Raw genomic sequence first — 19,004 nt, forward strand, 5'->3', positions numbered from 1 at the left:
GATCATGCGAGCTGTGGACATATTTCGGGGAGCATTGACCCAGAGTTTGAGTATGTCTGTGTGTGTGTGTGTGTGTGTATGTGTGTGTGTGCGTCTCTTTTTGTCTGGGAGTCATTACAGTTGGAATTCAGAGTGCTGAAATCAGAACTCTCATCGTTATGGAAGAACAGAGCAAGAGAAAGGACGACAGACAGCGGAAGTGAGGATGATGTGTAGAAGGTGTTTATTCCTTCAATGTAGTGTTAGGAGCTGTGACCCAGCTGCTAAACTGTCATAAGCCATATGCTGCCATTTGTCATCTGCGTGTGTGTGTGTATGTGTGTGTGTGTGTGTGTGTGTGTGTGTGTGTGTGTGTGTGTGCGGCAAACATATTTCCCCAGCCAATGGGCTCTGTCTCTGCTCTCCAAGAATCTTACAAAACACAGGGAAAAGAAAGAGGCGAGAGAGAGAGAGAGAGAAAGAGAGAGAGAGAGAGAGAGAGAGAGAGAGGAGATAGAGAGAGAGAGAGAGAGAGAGAGATGAGAGAGAGAGAGAGAGAGAGAGAGAGAAGAGAGAGAGAGAGAGAGAAAGAGGAGAGAGAGAGGAGAGAGAGAGGAGATGGATGAGGAGAGAAGAGAGAGAGAGATGAGAGAGAGAGAGAGAGAGAGAAGAGAGAGAGAGAGAGAGAGAGAGAGAGAGAGAGAGAGATGAGAGAGAGGAGAGAGAGAGAGAGAGAGAGAGAGAGAGAGAGAGAGAGAGAAGAGAGAAGAGAGAGAGAAAGAGAGAGCGAGAGAGAGAGAAAGAGAGAGAGAAAGAGAGAGGCAGAGAGTCAGACACATCCAATTCCTAGAACACAGCTGACCTGATTCACTATGCATTCAGGAAGGTTCAAAGGCATCTAGTGTGTTTTAAAAGAAAGAGGTCCACTTGAGAAACACCTAGAGGGGGAGTGATTGTATCGCTAGAGCAGAATGAAATAAATGTCCAACTCTGGGTGGTGTGATGCTGGGGAGTGTTTTTGGATGATGTGTTACTGTATGTGCCTGGCTCTTATGCCTACATGCAGACATACAAGTGCAAAGCACCTCTAACTGTCTTCAACCACAGCAGATTTACCCTTAATTGTTCAATAAATGAGGGAATAGAGAGACAGAGAGGTATATGAAGGGATAGAGAGACAGAGGGGTAGATGAAGGCATAGAGAGACAGAGAGGTTGATGAAGGCATAGAGAGACAGAGGGGTGGATGAAGGGATAGAGAGACAGAGGGGTGGATTAAGGGATGGAGAGACAGAGGGGTGGATGAAGGGATGGAGAGACAGAGGGGTGGATGAAGGGATAGAGAGACAGAGGGGTATATGAAGGCATAGAGAGACAGAGGGGTCGATGAAGGGATGGAGAGACAGAGGGGTGGATTAAGGGATGGAGAGACAGAGGGGTGGATGAAGGGATGGAGAGACAGAGGGGTGGATTAAGGGATGGAGAGACAGAGGGGTGGATGAAGGGATGGAGAGACAGAGGGGTGGATGAAGGGATAGAGAGACAGAGGGGTGGATGAAGGGATGGAGAGACAGAGGGTGGATTGAAGGCATATAGAGCCAGAGAGGTGGATGAAGGGATAGAGAGACAGAGGGGTGGATGAAGAGATGGAGAGACAGAGGGGTAGATGAAGGGATATAGAGACAGAGGGGTGGATGAAGGGACGGAGAGACAGAGGGGTGGATGAAGGGATAGAGGGGTGGATGAAGGCATATAGAGACAGAGGGGTAGATGAAGGCATAGAGAGACAGAGGGGTGATGGAAGGGATAGAGCGATAGAGGGTGTGGATGAAGGGATAAAGAGACAGAGGGGGTGGATGAAAGGATAGAGAAACAGAGGGGTAGATGAAGGCATAGAGAGACAGAGGGGTGGATGAAGAGATGGAGAGACAGAGGGGTAGACTGAAGGGATAGAGAGACAGAGGGGTGGATGAAGGGATAGAGAAACAGAGGGGTGGATGAAGGCATAGAGAGACAGAGAGGTGGATGAAGAGATGGAGAGACAGAGGGTGGGATGAAGGGATAGAGAAACAGAGGAGTGGATGAAGGCATACAGAGACAGAGGGGTGAATGAAGGGATAGAGAAACAGAGGGGTGGATGAAGGCATAGAGAGACAGAGAGGTGGATGAAGGCATAGAGAGACAGAGAGGTGGATGAAGGGGATAGAGAGACAGAGGGGTGGATGAAGGGATGGAGAGACAGAGGGGTGGATGAAGGGATAGAGAGACAGAGGGGGGAATGAAGGGATAGAGAGACAGAGGGGTGGATGAAGGGATGGAGAGACAGAGGGGTGGATGAAGGGATGGAGAGACAGAGGGGTGGATGAAGGGATAGAGAGACAGAGGGGTGGATGAAGGGATGGAGAGACAGATGGGTGGATGAAGGGAGGAGAGACAGAGGGGTGGATGAAGGGATAGAGAGACAGAGGGGTGGATGAAGGGATATAGAGACAGAGGGGTGGATGAAGGGGTGGAGAGACAGAGGGGTACATGAAGGCATAGAGAGATAGAGGTGTGGATGAACGGATAGTGAGACAGAGGGCAGAGGGGTGGATGAAGGGATGGAGAGACAGAGGGGTGCATGAAGGCATAGAGAGACAGAGGGGTGGATGAAGGGATGGAGAGACAGAGGGGTAGATGAAGGGATGGAGAGAGAGGGGTGATGGAAGGGATAGAGAGACAGAGGGGTGGATGAAGGGATAGAGGGGTGGATGAAGGAATAGAGAGACAGAGGGGTGGATGAAGGGATGGAGAGACAGAGGGGTGGATGAAGGGATAGAGAGACAGAGGGGTATATGAAGGCATAGAGAGACAGAGGGGTCGATGAAGGGATGGAGAGACAGAGGGGTGGATTAAGGGATGGAGAGACAGAGGGGTGGATGAAGGGATGGAGAGACAGAGGGGTGGATTAAGGGATGGAGAGACAGAGGGGTGGATGAAGGGATGGAGAGACAGAGGGGTGGATGAAGGGATAGAGAGACAGAGGGGTGGATGAAGGGATGGAGAGACAGAGGGGTGGATTGAAGGCATATAGAGCCAGAGAGGTGGATGAAGGGATAGAGAGACAGAGGGGTGGATGAAGAGATGGAGAGACAGAGGGGTAGATGAAGGGATATAGAGACAGAGGGGTGGATGAAGGGACGGAGAGACAGAGGGGTGGATGAAGGGATAGAGGGGTGGATGAAGGAATAGAGAGACAGAGGGGTGGATGAAGGAATAGAGAGACAGAGGGGTGGATGAAGGCATATAGAGACAGAGGGGTAGATGAAGGCATATAGAGACAGAGGGGTGATGGAAGGGATAGAGAGATAGAGGTGTGGATGAAGGGATAAAGAGACAGAGGGGTGGATGAAAGGATAGAGAAACAGAGGGGTAGATGAAGGCATAGAGAGACAGAGGGGTGGATGAAGAGATGGAGAGACAGAGGGGTAGATGAAGGGATAGAGAGACAGAGGGGTGGATGAAGGGATAGAGAAACAGAGGGGTGGATGAAGGCATAGAGAGACAGAGAGGTGGATGAAGAGATGGAGAGACAGAGGGGTGGATGAAGGGATAGAGAAACAGAGGAGTGGATGAAGGCATACAGAGACAGAGGGGTGAATGAAGGGATAGAGAAACAGAGGGGTGGATGAAGGCATAGAGAGACAGAGAGGTGGATGAAGGCATAGAGAGACAGAGAGGTGGATGAAGGGATAGACAGACAGAGGGGTGGATGAAGGGATGGAGAGACAGAGGGGTGGATGAAGGGATAGAGAGACAGAGGGGGGAATGAAGGGATAGAGAGACAGAGGGGTGGATGAAGGGATGGAGAGACAGAGGGGTGGATGAAGGGATGGAGAGACAGAGGGGTGGATGAAGGGATAGAGAGACAGAGGGGTGGATGAAGGGATGGAGAGACAGATGGGTGGATGAAGGGATGGAGAGACAGAGGGGTGGATGAAGGGATAGAGAGACAGAGGGGTGGATGAAGGGATATAGAGACAGAGGGGTGGATGAAGGGGTGGAGAGACAGAGGGGTACATGAAGGCATAGAGAGATAGAGGTGTGGATGAACGGATAGTGAGACAGAGGGCAGAGGGGTGGATGAAGGGATGGAGAGACAGAGGGGTGCATGAAGGCATAGAGAGACAGAGGGGTGGATGAAGGGATGGAGAGACAGAGGGGTAGATGAAGGGATGGAGAGAGAGGGGTGATGGAAGGGATAGAGAGACAGAGGGGTGGATGAAGGGATAGAGGGGTGGATGAAGGAATAGAGAGACAGATGGGTGATGGAAGGGATAGTGAGACAGAGGGGTGGATGAAAGGATAGCGAGACAGAGGGGTGGATGAAGAGATGGAGAGACAGAGGGGTAGATGAAGGGATAGAGAGACAGAGGGGTGGATGAAGGCATATAGAGACAGAGGGGTGGATGAAGGGATGGAGAGACAGAGGGGTGGATGAAGGGATGGAGAGAGAGGGGTGATGGAAGGGATAGAGAGACAGAGGGGTGGATGAAGGGATAGAGGGGTGGATGAAGGAATAGAGAGACAGATGGGTGATGGAAGGGATAGTGAGACAGAGGGGTGGATGAAAGGATAGAGAAACAGAGGGGTGGATTGAAGGCATATAGAGACAGAGGTGGATGAAGGGATAGAAAGACAAAGGGGTGGATGAAGAGATGGAGAGACAGAGGGGTAGATGAAGGGATAGAGAGACAGAGGGGTGGATGAAGGCATATAGAGACAGAGGGGTAGATGAAGAGATGGAGAGACAGAGGGGTGGATGAAGGGATAGAGAAACAGAGGGGTGGATGAAGGCATACAGAGACAGAGGGGTGAATGAAGGGATAGAGAGACAGAGGGGTGGATGAAGGGATGGAGAGAGAGGGGTGATGGAAGGGACAGAGAGACAGAGGGGTGGATGAAAGGATAGAGAGTAGTTGGTGGATGAGGGAATGGAGAGACAGAGGGGTAAATGAAGGGAATGGGAGACAGAGGGGTGGATGAAAGGATAGAGAGAAAGAGGGGTGGATGAAGGGATGGCGAGACAGAGGGGTGGATGAAGGGATGGAGAGACAGAGGGGTGGATGAAAGGATAGTGAGAAAGAGGGGTGGATGAAGGGATGGAGAGACAGAGGGGTGGATGAAAGGATAGTGAGAAAGAGGTGTGGATGAAAGGATAGAGAGAAAGAGGGGTGGATGAAGGGATGGAGAGACAGAGGGGGTGGATGAAGGGATAGAGAGGAGTGTTGGGCGGTGTATGGGAGGGAGTAGTGGCATGAGAGTGATTACAATGAATGATGTTGTTTACTCTCATTTCCTCTGGCATAATTTTGTCATTTCTCCTGCATGGCGAGGTGGAAAACCAAACCATTGTTTACCTTTCAGCCCCAGAGACTCAGGAAGGCCAGCGAAGGTCTCATGAACCAGACCACCAAGCTCCCCCAACACTGCAGATGCTTATGCTGCTTTCTCTCTCTCTCTCTCTCTCTCTCGCTCTCTCTCCCTCACTCTCTCTCTCTCTCTCGCTCTGCCTCCCTCCCTCTCTCTCTCAGTCTCTCGCGCTCTCTCTCTCTCTCACTCTCTCACTCTCTCTCTCTCTCTCTCTCTCTCTCTCTCTCTCTCTCTCTCTCCCTCCCTCTCTCTCTCTCTCTCTCTCTCTCCCTCCCTCTCTCTCTCTCTCTCCTTCCCTCTCTCTCTCTCTCTGCCTCCCTCGCTCTCTCTCTCTCTCTCTCTCTCTCGCTCTCGCTCTCACTCTCACTCTCTCGCTCTCTCTCTCGATCTCTCTCCTTCCCTCTCTCTCTCGCTCTCTCTCTCTCTCGCTCTCTCTCCCTCTCTCTCTCTCCCCCAATCTGTCTCTTTCTCTTGTTATGTTCCTGTCTTTCTCCCTCTTCCTCTTTCCCTCTCTATATTTATCTCTCTCTCTTCTAACTGAGCCACCCGTCTGGTTATGTGAATGTGCATTTTGGCTCCACCACATGTTAGTCTTTAAGATGATGTACGTGTGTTTATGGTGAAGATGACAAACTAATGCTGGATGCTGTCCTTTATCCTTCCCTTTGGTTTATATAACCCTGGAAGCAGGAACACACACACACACACACACACTACCCTCCTCTTTGTTTAAACTAAGGCTGTTTGTCTCTGCCAGCAAACATGCAACGATGTCTAGGAACAAATGCGTCATTTAAAGAGGAGAAAAATAAATGGAAGGAGAGGAGGGAAAAAACAACAGTTAAATACTTTTATGTGTATTTGGGTGTGTTGCGTGAAGACACGATTCTGTTCATCCAAATAAAATTACTGCATCTGATTTCACACGACCACTTTGACTGTATTCTCTATGAGAGGAAAAGTCTCTTTCACCCTATACCTCCCTCTCTCCCTCTCTCTCTCTTTCATCTCCACTCTCTCCATCTCTCTTTCAAATGGCAAAGAGAGCGAATTAATGACAGAGAGAACGGCAGAAAGAGTGAAGTGGAGGGCTCTGGTGTTTGTAATTCATTAATGTTCTACTCATTCACAAACGGAGAAGAGAGAAGAGGAGAAGAGAGTGATTTTTTCCTCCGTCTTTCCTTATTTATTCTGGCACTGTGCAGATGCCTAATGAGTAACAGGGCTGGAGGAGCTGAGGACCCCAGAGGCAGGGACCCACCGTCTGAATCAACACACACACACAAACATTCACACATACATAAACACACACACAAGCACACACACACACTACCAGTGAAAAGTTTGGACACACCTACTCATTCAAGAGTTTGTCTTTATTTTTATTATTTTTTACATTATAGAATAATAGTGAAGACATCAAAACTATGAAATAACACATATGGAATCATGTAGTAACCAAAAAAGTGTTAAACAAATCAAAATATGACTTCAAATAGCCACCCTTTGCCTTGATGACAGCTTTGCACACTCTTGGCATTCTCTCAACCAGCTTCATGAGGTAGTCACCTGGAATGCATTTCAATTAACAGGTAAGCCTTCTTAAAAGTTAATTTGTGGAATTTATTTCCTTCTTAATGCGTTTGAGCCAATCAGCTGTGTTGTGACAAGGTAGGGGAGGTATACAGAAGATAGCCCTATTTGGTAAAAGACCAAGTCCATATTATGGCAAGAACAGCTCAAATAAGCAAAGAGAAATGACAGTCCATCATTAAATTAAGACATGAAGGTCAGTCAATATGGAAAATGTCAAGAACTTTGAAAGTTTCTTCAAGGGCAGTCACAAAAACCATTAAGCGCTATGATGAAACTGGCTCTCATGAGGACCACCACAGGAATGGAAGACCCAAGTTCATTAGAGTTACCAGCCTCAGAAATTGCAGCCCAAATAAATGCTTCACAGAATTGAAGTCACAGACACATCTCAACATCAACTGTTCAGAGGGGACTGTGTGAATCAGGCCTTCATGGTCGACTTGCTGCAAAGAAACCACTACTAAAGGACACCAATAAGAAGTAGAGACTTGCTTGGGCCAAGAAACACGAACAATGGACATTAGACCGGTGGAAATCTGTCCTTTGATCTGGAGTCCAAATTTGAGATTTTTGGTTCCAACTGCCGTATCTTTGTGACACACGGTGTGGGTGAACGGATGATCTCCGCATGTGTATTTCCCACCGTAAAGCATGGAGGAGGAGGTGTTATGGTGTGGCGGTGCTTTGCTGGTGACACTGTCTGTGATTTATTTCAAATTCAAGGCACACTTAACCAGCATGGCTACCACAGCATTCTGCAGCGATACGCCATCCCATCTGGTTTGGGCTTAGTGGGACTATCATTTGTTTTTCAACAAGACAATGACCCAACACACCTCCAGGCTGTGTAAGGGCTATTTTACCAAGAGGGAGAGTGATGGAGTGCTGCATCTGTCACGTTCGTTGAAGGACGGGTCAGACCAAGGCGCAGCGTGAAATGCATACATGTTTATATATAATCTAAACACACGAACAAAACAACAAAACAACGTAACGTGAAGTCCTCAGGCTAAACACAATACAAGCCTATACACGGAACAAGATCCCACAACTAATGATTGCAAACAGGCTACTTAAGTATGATCCCCAATCAGAGACAATGAGCGACAGCTGCCTCTGATTGGGAATCACCCCCGGCCAAATATAGAAACACACAACATAGAATGTAAACATAGAAATAGTACCATAGACCATCTCCACACCCTGACTCAACATACTAGAGTTCCATAAGTCAGGGCGTGACAGCATCAGATGACCTGGCCTCCACAATTCCCCAACCTCAACTCAATTGAGATGGTTTGGGATGAGTCGGACCGTAAAGTGAAGGAAAAGCAGCCAACAAGTGCTCAGCATATGTGGGAACTTCAAGACTGTTGGAAAAGCATTCCAGGTGAAGCTGGTTGAGAGAATGCCAAGAGTGTGCAAAGCTGTCATCAAGGCAAAGGGTGGCTATTTGAAGAATCTCAAAAAAAATTGTTTAACACTTTTTTGGTTACTACATGATTCCATATTTATTATTTCATAGTTTTGATGTCTTCACTATTATTCTACAATGTAGAAAATAGTAAAAATAAAGAAAAACCCTTGAATGAGTAGGTGTGTCCAAACTTTTGACTGGTTCTGTACATACAAACCAGTGGCGGTCGGTGGACAATTAATTTTTTCATGAGCATGGCCTTATTTCTATTACAGCATATTGGATGCCTATGAATGAAAGTTTACAACGTAGGTGCACACAGGTGACAGACAGTGACACATTCAATAGCGCCTTGCACACTCTTGCCTGCATCTAGCTGATCTAGGGTGTAATCATTAGTCCAACAGTTGCAAACAAGAGTTTCTATTGGACAAATTCAGGTATGTTTATCCCTGTTTCATTCCGTTTGCGAAACGTTTTTCAACAGAATCGGCGGAATGAGTACACACCTGATCACATGTAAACACATTACATTTACATTACATTACATTTTAGTCATTTAGCAGACGCTCTTATCCAGAGCAACTTACAGTTAGTGAATACATATATATATATATATTTTTTTATACTGGCCCCCCCCTGGGAAACGAACCCACAACCCTGGCGTTGCAAACGCCATGCTCTATCAACTGAGCTACATCCCTGCCTGTCACGGTTTCGGCCAAGGCGGCTCCTCCTCCTTGTTCGGGCAGGTTTCGCCAGTCGTCGTCTCCGGAGTTCTAGCTGCCACCGCTCGATGTTTCTTGTTTGTTTGGTTTTGTCTGTTAGTCACACCTGTTTTGTGTTAGGTCTCATTTAGCACCTTATTTAGTTTCCTTGTTGTTAGGTTTGTGTTGTGTGTGATTGTTCGTGTCGTGGTTGCGCTACCCGTGTCGGTACGCTATTTTTCCTGAGCTTCCTCCTCGTGGTGTGAGGAGAGATTTACGCACCTGTGTGTGCGCTTGTATTTTACGCCTGTGTGCGTCTTTTGCCTCCGGGCTGTTTTGGATTAATTTTCGTGCTCAGTAAAGTCTTGTTGGACTTACCCTCTGCTGCCTGCGCCTGATTCTACACCACACCCATACACAGCACCGTGACAGAATCACACACCTTTTAATGGAATCAGCAGGAGCACCCGTCGACCCCATGGAGGAGCGTCTCCTTGGACACGAGCACCGGATCAACCGTATCGGGCACGCCTTGGAGGGCGTCATGGACACCCTTCGTCGATGGGAGACCAGCGGGGTTCCCATAGCCCCACCTATCGCACCATCAGCTTCACCACCGGACAACCAGCCCGTCCATCGACCGGAACCCAGTGGGATTCGGCTCTCGCTCCCGAGGGCGTACGACGGCACCGCTGCCGGGTGTCAGGGGTTCCTCCTACAAGTGGAGCTCTACATTGCCACCATACACCCGGCGCCCTCGGGATACGAGAGCGTTTCCGCCCTCATCTCCTGTCTCACCGGCAAGGCGTTGGAGTGGGCCAACGCCGAGTGGAGGGGAATAGACGCCGCCACAGTCACCTATGCGGAGTTCTCCCGTCGCTTCCGTGCGGTCTTCGACCATCCACCAGAGGGGAGAGCGGCGGGGGAACGTCTATTCCACCTCCGACAGGGGATGAGGAGCGCTCAGGCGTTTGCACTGGAGTTCCGGACTCTAGCGGCTGATGCGGGGTGGAATGAGAGGGCCCTCATAGACCACTTCAGATGCAGCCTTCGGGAGGACGTCCGCAGGGAGTTAGCCTGCAGGGACACTACACTAACCTTTGACCAGCTGGTGGACATGGCCATTAGACTGGACAACCTGCTGGCGACCCGCGGACGTCCCAGGTGGTGGCCCCCCATTCCACCCTCCAGCGCCTCCGAGCAGTGTCCGATGGAGCTTGGAGGTGCTGGCGCTAGAGGGAGAAGAGGTAGGAGCCCGAGGGGGGCAGTCTCCTGCACCAAGTGTGGGCGCGGAGGGCACACCGCGGCTAGGTGCTGGGGAGGGTCCCCTGGTGAGGGAGAGAGCAGGTCATACAGTGGGGAGTCCACCCAGGTGAGTAGGCGCCCTACTTACCCAGAGCTTTCTGTCGTTCACTTTACCTTACCTGTTTGTTTCCCACAGGTTGCACCTCGGTCCCAGCATAAGGTACTGGGGCTTCCCTGGTTGATGACCCATGATCCTACTATTTCGTGGCGAGAGAAAGCTCTTAAAGGGTGGTCTGCTCAGTGTGAGGGGTTATGTCTGGGTGTTTCCGTAGGGGCGACCTCGGTGGAGAGTCCGAACCAGATGCCAGCACTGCACATTCCTCCTGAGTATGAGGATTTGGCGCTCGTGTTCAGTAAGACCAGAGCGGCACAGTTGCCACCTCATAGACAAGGGGATTGTGCGATAGACCTCCAGACAGGAGCAGCGCTTCTGCGGAGCCATGTGTATCCTTTGTCACAGGAGGAGAAAAGGGCAATGGAGACTTACATTGCCGAGTCTCTGAGACAGGGATACATACGGACCTCCACTTCTCCCGCGTCCTCGAGCTTCTTTTTTGTGAAGAAAAAGGATGGAGGTTTGCGTCCGTGTATTGATTACCGCGGTCTCAATCAGGTGACGGTGAAGTACAGCTATCCACTTCCTCTGATTGGGACCATGACGGAGTCCTTACACGGGGCAAGGTTCTTCACAAAATTGGATCTCAGGAGCGCATATAACTTGGTGCGCATTAGGGAGGGCGATGAGTGGAAGACAGCATTTAGTACTACATCCGGCCATTACGAGTATCTCGTCATGCCATATGGGTTAATGAATGCTCCATCAGTCTTCCAATCGTTTGTAGACGAACTTTTCCGGGACATGCAGGCGCAGGGAGTAGTGGTGTACATAGATGATATTCTTGTGTACAGTGCTACTCGGGCCGAGCATGTAGCCCTGGTGCGCAGGGTATTGAGGAGACTGTTGGAGCATGACCTGTATGTCAAAGCTGAGAAATGTCTGTTCTTCCAGGAGTCAGTGTCCTTTTTGGGTTACCAGTTGTCTGCGTCAGGGGTGAGAATGGAGGTGGACCGAGTGTCCGCCGTGCGTAATTGGCAAACCCCAACTACGGTTAAAGAGGTGCAGCGGTTCTTGGGTTTTGCGAATTACTACCGGAGGTTTATCCGGGGTTTTGGACAGGTGGCAGCTCCCATAATGTCTCTTCTGAAGGGGGGTCCGGTGCGCTTGCAGTGGTCAGCTGAGGCGGACAGGGCCTTTGGGAGACTGAAGGACCTGTTTACCTCGGCCCCGGTGTTGGCGCACCCGGATCCCACTTTACCCTTCCAAGTTGAGGTGGACGCGTCTGAGGCCGGTATCGGGGCAGTTCTTTCTCAACGATCCGGTACACCACCTAAGCTCCGCCCCTGTGCTTTTTATTCTAAGAAGCTCAGTCCGGCGGAGCGGAATTATGACGTAGGGGACAGGGAGCTGTTAGCCGTAGTACAGGCCCTAAAGGTGTGGAGGCATTGGCTTGAGGGGGCTCAGCACCCTTTCCTCATTCTGACCGACCATCGTAACCTGGAGTACATTCGGGCAGCTAGGAGACTGAATCTTCGCCAGGCTCGATGGACTATGTTTCTCGCCCGGTTTGTGTTCAAGATCACTTACATCCCTGGGTCCCAGAACGGGAAGGCAGATGCTCTGTCCCGTCGGTATGACACGGAGGAGAGGTGCGTGGAGTCCATTCCCATACTACCGGAGTCTTGTCTGGTGGCACCGGTGGTGTGGGAGGTCGATGCGGAGATTGAGCGGGCGTTACGCACCGAGCCTAGTCCTCCACAGTGTCCGGTGGGTCGGGTGTACGTCCCACTCGAGGTCCGGGATCGGCTGATTTATTGGGCTCACACGTCCCCCTCCTCTGGACATCCGGGTATTGGCCGGACGGTGCACTGCCTTAGTACGAAGTACTGGTGGCCAACGTTAGCCAGGGATGTGAGGGTTTATGTCTCCTCCTGCTCAGTATGTGCCCAGTGTAAGGTGCCCAGACACTTGCCCAGGGGTAAATTACAGCCCCTGCCCGTTCCACAACGACCCTGGTCTCACCTCTCGGTGGATTTTGTTACCGATCTTCCCTCCTCACAGGGGAATACCACCATCCTGGTCGTTGTGGATCGGTTCTCGAAGGCCTGTCGTCTCCTTCCCATGCCGGGTCTTCCTACGGCCCTACAGACCGCTGAGGCTCTATTTACTCACGTCTTCCGGCATGACGGGGTGCCCGAGGATATAGTGTCCGATCGAGGCCCCCAGTTTACCTCCAGAGTCTGGAGAGCATTTATGGAACGTTTGGGGGTCTCGGTGAGCCTTACCTCGGGTTACCACCCGGAGAGTAATGGGCAGGTTGAACGAGTCAACCAGGATGTGGGTAGGTTTCTGAGGTCATATTGTCAGGGCCGGCCGGAGGAGTGGGCGAGATATGTGCCCTGGGCCGAGATGGCACAGAACTCTCTCCGCCACTCCTCCACCCAACTAACCCCTTTTCAGTGTGTATTAGGGTACCAGCCGGTTCTGGCACCATGGCATGAGAGCCAGATCGAGGCCCCCGCTGTGGATGAGTGGGTGCGGCGCTCGGAGGAGACGTGGGACGCTGCACACGTCCATCTGCAGCGTGCCATACGTCGACAGAAGACGAGCGCAGTGAGGGGCCAGTGTACGCACCTGCACCGCAGTGAGGGGCCAGTGTACGCACCTGGAGATCGAGTCTGGCTCTCAACCAGAAACCTGCCCCTCCGCCTGCCCTGCCGGAAGCTGGGCCGGCGGTTTGTGGGGCCTTTTAAAGTCCTGAGGAGATTGAACGAGGTGAGTTACAGGTTAGAACTACCTATTGATTACAAGAATATTAACCCCTCGTTCCATGTGTCTCTCCTCAGGCCGGTGGTAGCTGGTCCACTCCAGGACTTTGAGATTGAGGAGAATCCTCCGCCCCCGTTGGACATCGAGGGGGCTCCGGCGTACACGGTTCGGACCATCCTGGATTCGAGACGCCGGATGGGGGGTCTCCAATATCTCGTGGAGTGGGAGGGGTACGGTCCGGAGGAGCGGTGCTGGGTGCCAAGGAGGGACATTCTGGATCCGTCCCTGATGACCGAATTCCATCGTGGTCATCCTACGCGCCCTGCTCCGCGTCCCCCTGGTCGTCCCCGAGGCCGGAGGCGGCGCGCGGCTGGGGCCGCGCGTCAAGGGGGGGGTACTGTCACGGTTTCGGCCGAGGCGGCTCCTCCTCCTTGTTCGGGCAGGTTTCGCCGGTCGTCGTCTCCGGAGTTCTAGCTGCCACCGCTCGATGTTTCTTGTTTGTTTGGTTTTGTCTGTTAGTCACACCTGTTTTGTGTTAGGTCTCATTTAGCACCTTATTTAGTTTCCTTGTTGTTAGGTTTGTGTTGTGTGTGATTGTTCGTGTCGTGGTTGCGCTACCCGTGTCGGTACGCTATTTTTCCTGAGCTTCCTCCTCGTGGTGTGAGGAGAGATTTACGCACCTGTGTGTGCGCTTGTATTTTACGCCTGTGTGCGTCTTTTGCCTCCGGGCTGTTTTGGATTAATTTTCGTGCTCAGTAAAGTCTTGTTGGACTTACCCTCTGCTGCCTGCGCCTGATTCTACACCACACCCATACACAGCACCGTGACACTGCCGGCCATTCCCTCCCCTACCCTGGACGACGCTGGGCCAATTGTACGCCGCCCATGAGTCTCCCGGTCGCGGCCGGCTGCGACAGAGCCTGGATTCGAACCAGAATCTCTAGTGGCACAGTTAGCACTGCGATGCAGTGCCTTAGACTACTGCGCCACAGTTCACTTTGATAGCAGCCACGTTCAGGTATGTTTATCCCTGTTTCGTTCCGTTTGCTTCCATTTAAGAAACTTTTTTCAACAGAATCGGCGGAATGAGTACACACCTGATCACATGTAATCACAGTTCACTTTGATAGCAGCCACGTTGTATTCCTTCTCACATCTATGAGCTCTCCTCCTCTCACCTCTTCCCTTCGCGTCGACTTCAATGCAAAACACATCAGCTGTATGTGACCAGGCGAAAAAGCCTTTCCAAGCCAAATCATATCATAACTGCTACACACAGCCTACATCGTTGTCACCATATTAGCTAAAGTAACGTCATAGTCAACATAGCTACTAGAACTAACGCGTTAGTAAACTCGCTACAATCATGGTAACGGTAACATTGCAGTGTACAGTCAGTAAGCAATTTAGTACTTACACCGGCGGACCCCAGTGGCAATAAATTAGTAAAAACAAAAGCTTACCTTGTCTTGGAAGCGTTCAAGTGTTGTGTTGGATAGTCATAGCCAGCTAGCTAACATAGCATCTCTCTCTTTGAGCAGGGTATTTGAGTAGGCTAAACTAGCTAGCTGCATTGGCTAGCTAAGTAAGTGAAACTGAAAGGGAAAATAAATGACGAAATCTCTCTCTCTCTCTCGCTTCTCCTTCATTTAGGAATAAATTAATTTGTTCAAAACTGTTCAACTATTGTCGTTCTCTTTGAGTCATCTACTCACCACATTTTATGAACTGCAGTGATAGCTAGCTGTAGCTTATGCTTTCAGTACTAGATTCATTCTCTGATCCTTTGATTGGGTGGACAAAATGTCAGCAAGAATTCTGATAGGTTGCAGGACGTCCTCCAGAAGTTGTCATAATTACTGTGTATGTTTATGGAAGGGGGTGAGAATCATGAGCCTCCTAGGTTTTGTATTGAAGTCATTGTACACAGAGGAGGATGTAAGCTAGCTGTCCTCCGGCTACACCATGGTGCTACCCTACAGAGTGCTGTTGAGGCTACTGTAGACTTCACCTTTTTAAATGTTTTACCATTTTTATTTTTATGAAATTCACTGAGTAGGATGGTCCTCCCCTTCCTCCTCTGAGGAGACTCCACTGATACAAACAGTGACACACACACACACACACACATCCACCCACACGTACATACACACAGACCACTGGAATACAGCACAACTGAGTCAGTCTAAATATGCAGCAGTGTGCTGAGGTGTTTTCATTTACATCTCTAGACGTGCCTTAAATATAGAGCAGCTAGCTAGTTCTTTAGTTTATTATGTTAAAGCTGTAACCATGCCCTGCTGCTGAGGAACCTGTCTAATGAAAGGTTGGAACCAAGGACCTTTCAATAATAAACATTTACTGTAAAGTTCCTGGGTTGGAAGCAGGAAGTGTGTGATTACTGTCAGTGATGTAGATAGATGGACATGTGTGTTTAAACATTGCCTTTACATTGCTTTTGAATCCTGGGGACTAATTGAAAGCATGTGTGTGTATCACATTTGGCGGGTCAATCAGGGAGGCTCTCAACTCGGACGTCCTGACATGAGTGAGTGAGTGTGTGTGTGTGTGTGTGTGTGTGTGTGTGTGTGTGTGTGTGTGTGTGTGTGTTAGTGATGCACGGGTTGACTCATAACCCGCAGCCTACACAGCCAATCGGCAAATAATGCTTTTGGGAACGGACAGAAAAAGTTAACGTCAATCCACGGAGGCAAAAAGGCCATTGTCAAAGTTTAATTCAATAAGACAAAAGCTGCGAAAGGAGAGTTGAAAATAAAGAGAAGGGAGGGCCAGAAATGTAATGTTTGGAAAATATTTGGTGAAGTGGTAAAAGAGGATGATAGCAGTGCTGGCTATGTTATGCAATTATTGTGAGGTGGTATACAAATTTGACAGTCACAAGATGGACCTTCCAATAGGCCCATGGCATATCAAGGTAACTGTAGCCTATTGTTTAGATGGGTTGAATGGAAACTGAAATCTGGACACTGACTGTAGGCCTATAACCTCTCACATAGCCTTAATAATAACTCCTGCAGAATTAAGCATTTCTTGCAGTATTTGGATTTGGACATTTGGATTTGGGAACAGGAGTGGTGTCACGAATTCAGCCGAGGCTGCCCCTCCTCCTTGCTTGGGCAGGTTTCGGCGTTCGTCGTCACCGGCTTACTAGCCACTACCGCTCCATTTATCATCACTCCATTTGTCTTGTCTTGTCTTGTCAATCACACACACCTGGTACTCATTCCCAGTTTGTGTATAAGTGTTCCCTCTGCCCCCTTGTCCTTTGTGAGTGATTGTTCATTGTGAGAGTGAGTAGCTCGGTTGAGCTACTCTTTCCTTGTATGTAGCCAAGGTGGATTTTTCCCTTGTGCTAGTTTCGTTTTGACGCTTGCTGCGCTTCATTCATGTACACTGAATAAACTCTGGATTTTGGTGTTTTACCTCCTGCGCCTGACTCCGTCATTCACACCTCATCACATAATCACTCACCTCTATGGAGTCAGCAGGAGAGGAGCGCATGCCTGGAATAGTGGCAAGGGTCCAGGAACGAGCGGGCCCTGATCAACCAGTTCCGGTGCCATCTACGGGAGGATGTCCGATGGGAGCTAGCCTGCCGTGACACCAGTCTGTCTTTTACCGAACTGGTGGACATGGCCATTCGTCTGGATAACCTGCTGGCAACCAGAGGACGTCCTGGAGGAGGTCTGCCCGTTCCCGCCCCGACCAACGCGGATCCAGAGCTCATGGAGCTGGGTGGTACCGCGCACCGAGAGAGCGGAAGACGACAGCGCCAGTGCCAGTCGGATGGCACGAAGGGACATTCCACCGCAGAACTCTCTCCGCCACTCCTCTACGAACCTAACGCTATTTCAGTGTGTTTTAGGTTATCAACTTGTTCTGGCACCGTGGCACCAGAGCCAGACGGAAGCTCCTGCGGTGGATGACTGATTTCAGTGCGCGGAGGAGACGTGGAACGATGCCCATGTTCACCTCCAACGCGCTGTGTGTCGTCAGAAGGCCAACGCTGACCATCACCGCAGTGAGGCCCCCGTCTTTGTACCGGGGGATCGGGTTTGGCTCTCGACCCGGAATCTGCCCCTCCGCCTGCCCTGCCGGAAGCTGAGCCCGTGGTTTGTAGGGCCGTTCAAAGTCCTGAAGAGAATCAACGAGGTCACATATAGGTTATTACTCCCCCCTGATTACCGTATTAACCCCCCGTTTCATGTCTCTCCTCAGGCCGGTGGTGGCTGGTCTGCTCCAGGAGTCTGAGGTGCGGGAGGTCCCTCCACCTCCTTTGGACATCGAGGGGGCGCCGGGGTACTCTGTCCGTTCCATACTGGATTCGAGGTGCCAGCTGTCACGAATTCAGCCGAGGCTGCCCCTCCTTGCTCGGGCAGGTTTCGGCGTTCGTCGTCACCGGCTTACTAGCCACTACCGCTCCATTTATCATCACTCCATTTGTCTTGTCTTGTCTTGTCTTGTCTTGTCTTGTCAGTCACACACACCTGGTACTAATTCCCAGTTTGTGTATAAGTGTTCCCTCTGCCCCGTTGTCCTTTGTGAGTGATTGTTCATTGTGAGAGTGAGTAGCTCAGTTGAGCTACTCTTTCCTTGTATGTAGCCAAGGTGGATTTTTCCCTTGTGCTAGTTTCGTTTTGACGCTTGCTTCACTTCATTCATGTACACTGAATAAACTCTGGATTTCGGTGTTTTACCTCCTGCGCCTGACTCCGTCATTCACACCTCATCACAAGTGGAGAAATATGATTAATTTATTTCTGCATCTTGAGAGAATGCAATGCTCAGTTAGATACCATCTGTAGAGGTACTGTCTTAATCATAAAAGCTGATAGTATTTCATACACATAAAATATGCTCAAAGACTAATTGAAATTTTATCAGAAACATGTTGGGTCATTTTCACAGTTTTCTTTCTCCTTACAACCGGTCAAACTGGTGTAATTTCGACATTTTGCACAGAAAATCTTTCCCGTTTTTTTGTTGTTGTGTTATTGTATTTTCTCCCCAGTCCCTGAACGTCTTAGCTCCGCGAAAGAAGACGGAGAGAACTTTACCTATGTCAAATAGATTGAAGGATTCATTCTCTCGATATATTACATTCTGTTGAGCAAGGGTTTATTTAGTCTTTTAGGGCAACATATAATGACAAAAGAGAAGTTACACGTATCTAAATATAGACAAGTTGACTAACAAATAGCCTACCAAAATGACGTAAATTATAAGCAGAAATTGATCTAAATCAGGCAAAAATAAATCCTGCAACCCCTGTCAAAAAATTGTTCTGCAGCCTTTGATTGTAGCGCGTTTTCTATATTTGCGGGTTAGGGTTGGGTGCAGGCCTTACATTTGTACTTTATCACATATAGTCGGGCGGTTGCAGATGCAGCAATTGCAGGCGGGTGCGGATGAACAAACAGCTGACCCGCGCACCACTAGCGTGTGTGTGTGAACAGAGATGTGGGAGCCCAGCGCTGCTTCAGATTGGTTACAGAGCCTTTAGCGTTTCCTCACTTACCAATAAAGGAACGTGCTCCAAAAATGCCAGGAATTGCAGTAAAGTCTGTGTGTGTATTGCTCTCTTTCTCTATCTCTGAGGGTGTCTCACTCACCCAATCCCAAATGAATCCAGACACCCTATCCCCACCTCATAGATACAGTTGAAGTCTGACGTTTACATACACTTAGGTTGGAGTCATTAAAACTCGTTTTTCAACCACTCCACAAATTTCTTGTTAACA

Source organism: Coregonus lavaretus (genome assembly GCF_964263955.1).
Source record: "Coregonus lavaretus genome assembly, chromosome: 14".
In the NCBI taxonomy this organism is placed as follows: Eukaryota; Metazoa; Chordata; class Actinopteri; order Salmoniformes; family Salmonidae; genus Coregonus; species Coregonus lavaretus.